This window comes from Emys orbicularis, chromosome 5 (genome assembly GCF_028017835.1).
Source record: "Emys orbicularis isolate rEmyOrb1 chromosome 5, rEmyOrb1.hap1, whole genome shotgun sequence".
Lineage (NCBI taxonomy): Eukaryota > Metazoa > Chordata > Testudines > Emydidae > Emys > Emys orbicularis.
In genome coordinates, this window is record NC_088687.1 from 249,918 (window position 1) to 257,725 (window position 7,808).

The 7,808-nt window shown below is 48.7% G+C and overlaps 1 protein-coding gene across 1 annotated transcript in view; it reads left to right on the plus strand.

The window, feature by feature from the left end:
- Positions 1 to 2,484, plus strand: part of MFHAS1 (multifunctional ROCO family signaling regulator 1) — a 130,628-nt gene extending 128,144 nt beyond the window's left edge. Inside the window, exon 4 of the transcript XR_010561446.1 lies at positions 2,006 to 2,484. The gene's annotated coding sequence lies outside the window, so the exon portion shown is untranslated. The remainder of the gene's footprint in view (positions 1 to 2,005) is intronic.
- Positions 2,485 to 7,808: the final 5,324 nt, after the last annotated feature.

Sequence of the window (7,808 nt, forward strand, 5' to 3'; positions counted from 1 at the left end):
ATCCAGATGCATGGGGGTTGGGTGGACAGGGGGAGCAGCTCCCTGTACAGGGACCCTTCCCCCGTGGCTGAGGAGCGATGGGGCCAGGAAATGGCGGGAGAATCACTGTACGGGGAGTTGCTCCCCTGTCTGCCCAATGCCCGTGCATCTGGACTCTTCCCCCCCCACCTCCTGCAGTGACTTGCCTCTCCCCTGGCTGCTCCAGGTTCCCAAGCACATGCGCCTGCACTGCCAGGGAGGAGTGAGAGAGTGTCACGGAGTCACCGGGCGATGCTCTGGAACTGCTCCATATGAAGCCAGTCAGGACTCTGGGGGAGCCTCCTCTCTCTGAGCAGACTGTCTCCAGGGCAAGAAGCTTGCACAGCTTCCACCTTCCTGGGTCTGACCTCGAAGCATTCAGCATCCCCTTCCACACGGTGCACTTCCCACAGCGAGTCCGCACAGGCGGGGCTCCTGGGGCAGCCAGAGGGTCCTGCACCCCAACTCCGCAGTCAGCCGTGACTCTCAGCCAGCCGGGAAAACAGAAGGTTTATTAGTCGACAGGAACACAGCATAGAACAGAACTTGTTAGCACAGAAGTCAGTGACTTTCATCCAAGTCCATCTTCGGGGGAGGGGAGCCCAGAGCCAGGGCTCTGGCCCTCCCCCAAGCCACCTGAGACTGACTCGCTTCCAGCTGCCTGGCCCCTACCCTGCCTGTTGCTCCTCCTCCTCCGGCCTTTGTCTCACTTCCCTGGTCAAGAGTCATCTGATCGCATCCCCCTCCTGGGTCTCCTTGGCATCCGTGCAGGCAGCTGGAGCAGCCCCCGCAAAATTCACACACCCTTATTCCCATCACCTAGACATTGGTGCAATACACAGGGAAACTGAGGCACACACAGCATTCATGCAAAACAGTAAGACTCACATACAACATAACAAGGGGAAATCCCCACTTCGTCGCAGTGAGCACTGGTAAAGCGTCTCTTTGCTTCCCCGCAGAAATTATTTTTCTGCAAGGAAGCAAAGAGAATCAGCAGGGGGACGTGTTTCTGTGCGTGCGCAGTGGCGCAGAATCCCCCCAGGAGTACTGAGTGCCCCTGTGGCTGAGAGCTTGAGAAATGTTACAGAACCACAAGGCACACGTTAAAATGGGAAGGCCTTGCCTCCTTTTCAGGAATAGTTTGGTGTTTGCTCCCATGAACTGTGCCACAGCTGGTGCTGGTCAGGTTTGGATGAATACTGAATCATCAGCTCTCCGGACGTCCTCTAATTAAACCTGAGGTTGAGCTGCGAAGACCTGTACATCCCCAAATCGGGAACACAGACGCTCACAGATGGAGCTCTGGATTGGACCAATCTCTAGTCATGACCAGTTGAAGCCCTACAAGCCAGAGTCAGCGGGGAGTGTGTAGCTGGCTTCTTTTCTTTCTTAACTTGTTTACAGTTAAAATAATGTATAGTTAGCTAAAGCTGCAGCTCCTCCTTCTTTACAATATCTTAACTATTTGAGTGATGTGATCAGCACTAGCTAGTGTGTATTAGGTGTTGGCAAAACCTTTCCAGCATGAGAGGGTTGGGAATGCTAGTCTGGGCTAAGAACTCCCTAGCTCTGGTTTTGGGGAAAACCTCCAAATCCTCTGGCTCAATAAAAAGCAGGTTCCTCCAGGAGCAGAATGGCTTGGGGACAGGGCACCACAGTCATGGTCTACTTAGCTCTATCATAAAACCCACCAGTGAACTAAATTCACCTACAAATGTTGGGGGAGTGGGAGGACACAGATGTTCAAAGGGGCGTAGAGACAAAGCCAGCCTTACAGGTGGCATGTTCTCCAGCTGTTGGAGCTCAGTGTCACTGCTTGGAGGGGGCAGGAGAGGCACAGAATGCCCACATGGATACAGGCTTTGTTTGTGCCCAGAGCTGGGGCTGGATAAATAGCAAGGATCTCCCATCATTTCCCACATTTGGAAACATTCTCCTGTTCTCTTCACTGCCACTGATGTGTCTCTCTCTTTATTTTCCCCAGAGGAAGAAACTAGTGATTTGTTGCTGTGATAAGTGAGGAAAAGAAAACTCCAGACTGGAATCTCTTTCCCAGCTGGAGGACCATTTCCTGATAACTCAGCGTGATCTATGGACACACTAACAAGAAGAGTTCAGATGTTTTCAAGGAATAAATGCCGTGGCTTGGTAAAGCAGAACTGAGTAAATGTTTTACACCTGAACCTCAGAATCATGATCATCCTCCAAGGAAGAGCTGCTTGACAAACGAACAGTGTGAACGGCTTCTCAGGGATTCTGTTTGCTGTACACAAATAGCCATAATGTCGGGATTGATGGCAGTATTTAGAGCACTCCAGTTTGGTTCTATTTCATGTGGAAGCGGGATCACTCATCTGAAGTTCACTGCTGTTCAGTAACTAGTGTAGAACAATGTGGTTTATCTTTATTTTTGTAATGTGCAAAACCATTTAATTTTCTACACAGTTTAAAGCTTCTAGCATTAGTGACCACTGAGTGCAATATTCTGCTTGGGAGCCCTGCCAAATAGCCCTTGGGTTCTTGGTTTGTTGTCAATATGTTCAAGTATCTATCACTGTTCTTTTGTGCCTCACACACCGTGTTAGCTCACCAAGTACACTCCAGGCTATCGCTGTTGAGCAGCTCACAGGAGCGGCTGCTTCTGGGGACATTCTCCCCTCTCCACGGTGAGGATATGCTGCCTGATGTTCATCATCCCTGTCTCTCTCCACTTCCAAGAAACCCAAAAGAACTCCCCAGCCTGAGGCAGAACAAGGTGGTGGCAGCCAGAAGATGCTAGTTTGGGAATACCCTCACTTCCAAGTGCCATGCTTCAGCACAGCACAATGGCAAGGAGCAGGGGGACTAGGCATTCAGTGAAAATAATCTGTTGCTAATCCCAGGCCAAGCACCAGTGAGACTGGTGTCGCTGAGCTCATAATGGAGACCAGGGAAAGGTGGGCAGGGAAACATACATTTTCAGCCTGTATGCACACCCCTCGCTGTCATCCTATGCTTGGGAGTTAATGAACTGTCGCAATCAAGCAGGGTTTTTAAACCACTCGGGTGTCATGTACCATGGGTCCTTGGCAGGAGGGCAGGGCACTCTGCTATTTGAGAATATGTTCTGAGGGTGTAGAGCGCACTGGCTGTATCGGAGAAGAATTTACTTCAATTAGTGGGGAATTCAACTCCTTTTAAGTAGGAGGATAAATTCCCAGCAGCCAACATTCTCAACCAGAGAGCACAATATTGTGCTCACTAACCTGTTTCCAGTCTCCAGGTTGCTGGCTGATCTGTGTTCTACAGAAATAGCACAGTTCAGAAGGGCAAACCAATAAATCATTTGCCCTTGGGGCAACAATGGGAGGCAGATAGCACCATTATTCCTTGGGGGGTGACCAGTAGCATCTTATATTGCATTTAAAAGCAGAATCCCAGTCCTGAAGAGGTGGTTCCAGTTAAATGAAGCTCAAATGCAGCAGTCACTCTGCTTGCTTACTTTGTGTGTTGACAGAAAATGTGCATAACTCTATGTACGTAATCAGTGAGAGCATGGAAAGGTGGGAACTCGGTCAGTGGATATTACTTTACATGTCTTGTATAGTGAGAAATCTGGAGTATTCTTGCAGTACTGGATTGTTGCTGGACCACGTACATCCCTGTTGTATCTGCATTTGACATCTTTGGAGTTCTTACCAGAGAGGAGTTTGGCTCCATAGCTCCAGTTTCTGCTGACTGCTTAGCCTAAGGCCAGAGTTGGGCTGACTAGTCCCTTTTCAACGTGCATTGTTCTCTCCAGGTTCGGCCTTTGCTAAACGCTTTAGGACTCAGTTTTAAATCTGAATACAGCTGAAGTCTAAGAATTAATTGGGGTTAACCAGGCGTGTCTGTACTGCAGTCTCTGAAGGCAGCTCGGGGTTTGTGTAACAGGAGTCAGAACGGAAGGAGATGGTTTCCCTTGGGCAGTCCCCCTGTAAGGTGTTTTGGTAACTGTAAACCTTGAAAGTAAAGGCAGGTGTATGTTCAGCTTCTCTGGGGGCAGTGAGCATGCTTGGTCCCTGCTATAGCGCTTCTGGTCAATGGGGGTCATACCAGGGTGAATTATTTTTTGTTGTTGATACCTAAAGCTGCCAAAGTGGCAAAGCCTGTGCCCAGGTGTGACAGGCGCTGGGCTGGCAGGGTGCAGGAAATGTGTGAGACTGGCTGAAGAAACAAACAGTTGGAAATGCTCCTTTGCTGGGCAGGACCATTAACCCTCTGTGCAGGAAGCTCCTTTCTGTCTCATCGCCTGGGAGTTTTGCAGCCAGACTTCCCGGGAGCTCAGCTATTGAGACCCTAGGCTGGATCCTGTTGGGACAGCATCATTGGAAGAACCGTGTCAGGCTCTTCAGGAAAAGGCCAAAGTTCTACTCCAGTAAGCACAAGAGCAACGATTCTGCCCAGGCAAGCCGCCTCCCCGCCCCCAACCCCCAGGCCAGAAACTGCCCCTTGAGGCTGTTCTGTCTTCTACTTGTGCCTCTTGTGGCAGAAAAGCCATTTCCCAGGTTTGTGTCAAGGCACTGCCCAAGTGTTTTTCCTTCCTAAAAGGTTCACTTGCTTATGTTGGACCTGTCCTTGTGATTTGCACTCTTGCAAGAACAGCAAGTGGTGTTGGTGTACAGCTGATGCTGCAGCTACAGTTATCCATTAATCTCCATAACTGGGTAGAAATTTACAAATTATCCTTGCCAAAAAGATTGAAAATAAATCTGATCTTAACTTAAATGACTGGGAAGAGATGCCTTGTTTCAACTCAGCTCAGAATTTCCACCACTTCCCCCCCCCCCCCCCCAAAATTGATTTCTGGCTTTGAAGACCCAGGGCCTAGTTGTATTTTTGAACTATGAACATAGAAGATTGATGCACACCCTGCATAATTGGGATTTGGTGGTGGAGCTGAGTACTAATTACTGTCGTAAAATACAAATTCAGACAGATCATATAACTGTAAACACTTGTTCTGTAACACCACGTGTGCCCCTCCAGAGCTCCCATAGTCCCTGTTCCCATATCTAAACACTAGAGAACATATAAACTCCACTTCTTTTTGTTGCTGTTTCTCCAAATGGCACTCACTCACAGTAAGTGTAGAGAGAGTGACTACACGTACAATGTCTAAAACCTGAGCTCTACTGAAGGAGATATCAGCACCACAAAGGATGGGCGGGATAGATTAATCAGCGATGAGGTGCTCAGGCAGAGGCGACTGGTAACTGCTGATAGTGGCAGGGCACAATTTAAAGGTTCTGGTGTCATGCAGCAGAGCTCAGGGCAGATACTCAAGAGACAAAGGAGTTTTGATTTCTAGAGCTACTTTTGATGTCATAATTTGCAAAACTACGTAATAGCAGATGGAGACATTTCTAAAACAGAGCTACACATGAAGCAGTTCTGGATTGTACTGGCATATTATCAGTTTGAAGCAGTTCTCAACCAGGGGTGCATGTACCCTTGGGGGTATGCAGATGTCTTCCAGGGGGTACATCAGCTCATCTAGATATTACTGACAGAACAAGGAGTAATGGTCTCAAGTTGCAGTGGGGGAGGTCTAGGTTGGATATTAGGAAAAACTATTTCACTGGGGGGGGGTGAAGCACTGGAATGGGTTACCTAGGGAGGTGGTGGAATCTCCTTCCTTAGAGGTTTTTAAGGTCAGGCTTGACAAAGCCCTGGCTGGGATGATTTAGTTGGGGATTGGTCCTGCTTTGAGCAGAGGGTTGGACTAAATGACCTCCTGAGGTCCCTTCCAACCCTGATATTCTATGATTCTATTTATTTGCCTAGTTTTACGGCAGGCTATGTAAAAAGCACTAGCGAAGTCATAGATTCTAGGACTGGAAGGGACCTCGAGAGGTCATCGAGACCAGTCCCCTGCCCTCATGGCAGGACCAAATACTGTCTATACCATCCCTGATAGACAACTGAAATTTCATACAGACAATTACTTGTTTATACTGCTCTATGTACTATATTGGTGTTTCTCAACCTGGGGGTGGTGGGATGGTTTGGGGGGTTGCAAGTGCCGGGCTGGCATTAGGGGGTGGCAAGCAGGAGCCCCGCGAAGCCGAGAGACATGCTGAAGCCTGAGTCCTGCTGCCCATGGCTGAAAGGGGTTCAGTCGTCTGGAAAGATTGAGAGCCGCTGATTTGAAGAACAGATATTTGCAGACAATCCTTTGATATGATCTTTGAGCTCTTGTAATAATATCAGCCCCCAATAATTATGTCAGGAGTCTGTTCTAATTTAACCGTATCAAATTATTTTCCCTCTCCACTTGAATCCGTTCTCTCTTGTGGGTTTACAAGGAGACCTTAGCTCTCTTGGGCGTCACAAGTACCAGAAATCTTTTGCTAACCCTCCTGGTGGCTGTGATGTCTCCTCTGGCAGCTGACTCTTCAGGTATCTGTAGTATCACAGAATGCTGAATATAGGGCATCATTCGCAAACCTGGAAGAACAGATTTCATGGCAGGAGAATAGTGGTTTGAAAGAATGTTTGGAAAGTAAATGGAGCACAGAAATCTGTTTTAATCTCCTGTGCCTAGGCCAATTAGCAGTGATGTTCAAGTCCCAGCTCACCACAGACTCTTGCCCAAGGTCACACAGTCACTTACATCTCTGGGCCCAGTGGCATCTCCCTCACTGGTATTGTAAGACACTCAGAGACGACAGCAGGCGGGGACACACCGATACCTTGGTATCTAGACGGATTACAGCTTGGGAGCCAATGATGCGTCACATCAGGAGGGGAGGTGTATACGTCCCGTTGCTCCCAGCTCAGGGAAGAGCCTGTCCCATGCTCTGCACTCCCTGGCCTGGTTCTGCAGTGGCTGCAGCCTTCCCCTGACCCTGCAGCTCCAGTTCCTGGCAGTTTCATCCTTTAAAGGGGCAGCCAGGCCTCCAGCCCAGCGTGAAGTGGGGGTGGCACATGCTGCTTTTCTCCCACCAGCAGGAGATCAGGTGGGCTGTCAAATACAGGTCAGTTGCTCCTAGTTCGCTATCAGACTTTTACAAGGATTAATGTATAAACAGCAAAATTATGTAGGAGAAATGGGTAACTAAATGATACTGACCGACCTAGGGAGACATTTGTGCTGAGATCACAGACTTGGAAAGCAATGCTCAGGTAATAATACAGAGGTGTTTCTGGTTCTAGAAACCTGTTCTTGCCACCTGTGGGCCCCTGGGATAGCCCTGTGTGCCTCTGATTCCCCAAACCCCGGTGCCCTGGCGTGATGACCTCTCTCGTAGTCTTTTAACCTTTGTTTCCCTCTTGGGAACGGAAGGAACAGTAGCATTATTTCCGCTTCCTGTTTCTCACTCCCTACGTTAGTGTCAATCCCAGGCACTAAATGGCTAGAAGAGCAATGGCATCAGCTATAAAAATCTGGGCAGGAAAAAGGTAACGTTTAGACAAACCACGAGCTCCAGGTGCCTAGAAAGGTACCTCCACTCTCCACTGGGCTTTGGGCATTTGTTAGCCAGTCTGGGTCCAGATACCAGGCTTGAAATTAGCCAGCTAGATTAGATTAGTAAATTCTGTCCTGGTGCAGCCGGCGCTGAGGCAGAGCTCTGGTTAAAGCAGGAACACACCTGTATGGGAGAACATGCTGCATGTTATGTACTCCTGGATAATACCAAAAACCTCCCGGTCACACAGACCGGATGCTCACCTTTTGAGGGGCTCTGCCCAATGGCAGCAAAGAGGGAGCTTCTGGTATCTGACTGAATTTGTAATGAAAATCGATTAATCCATTAAGATAATTC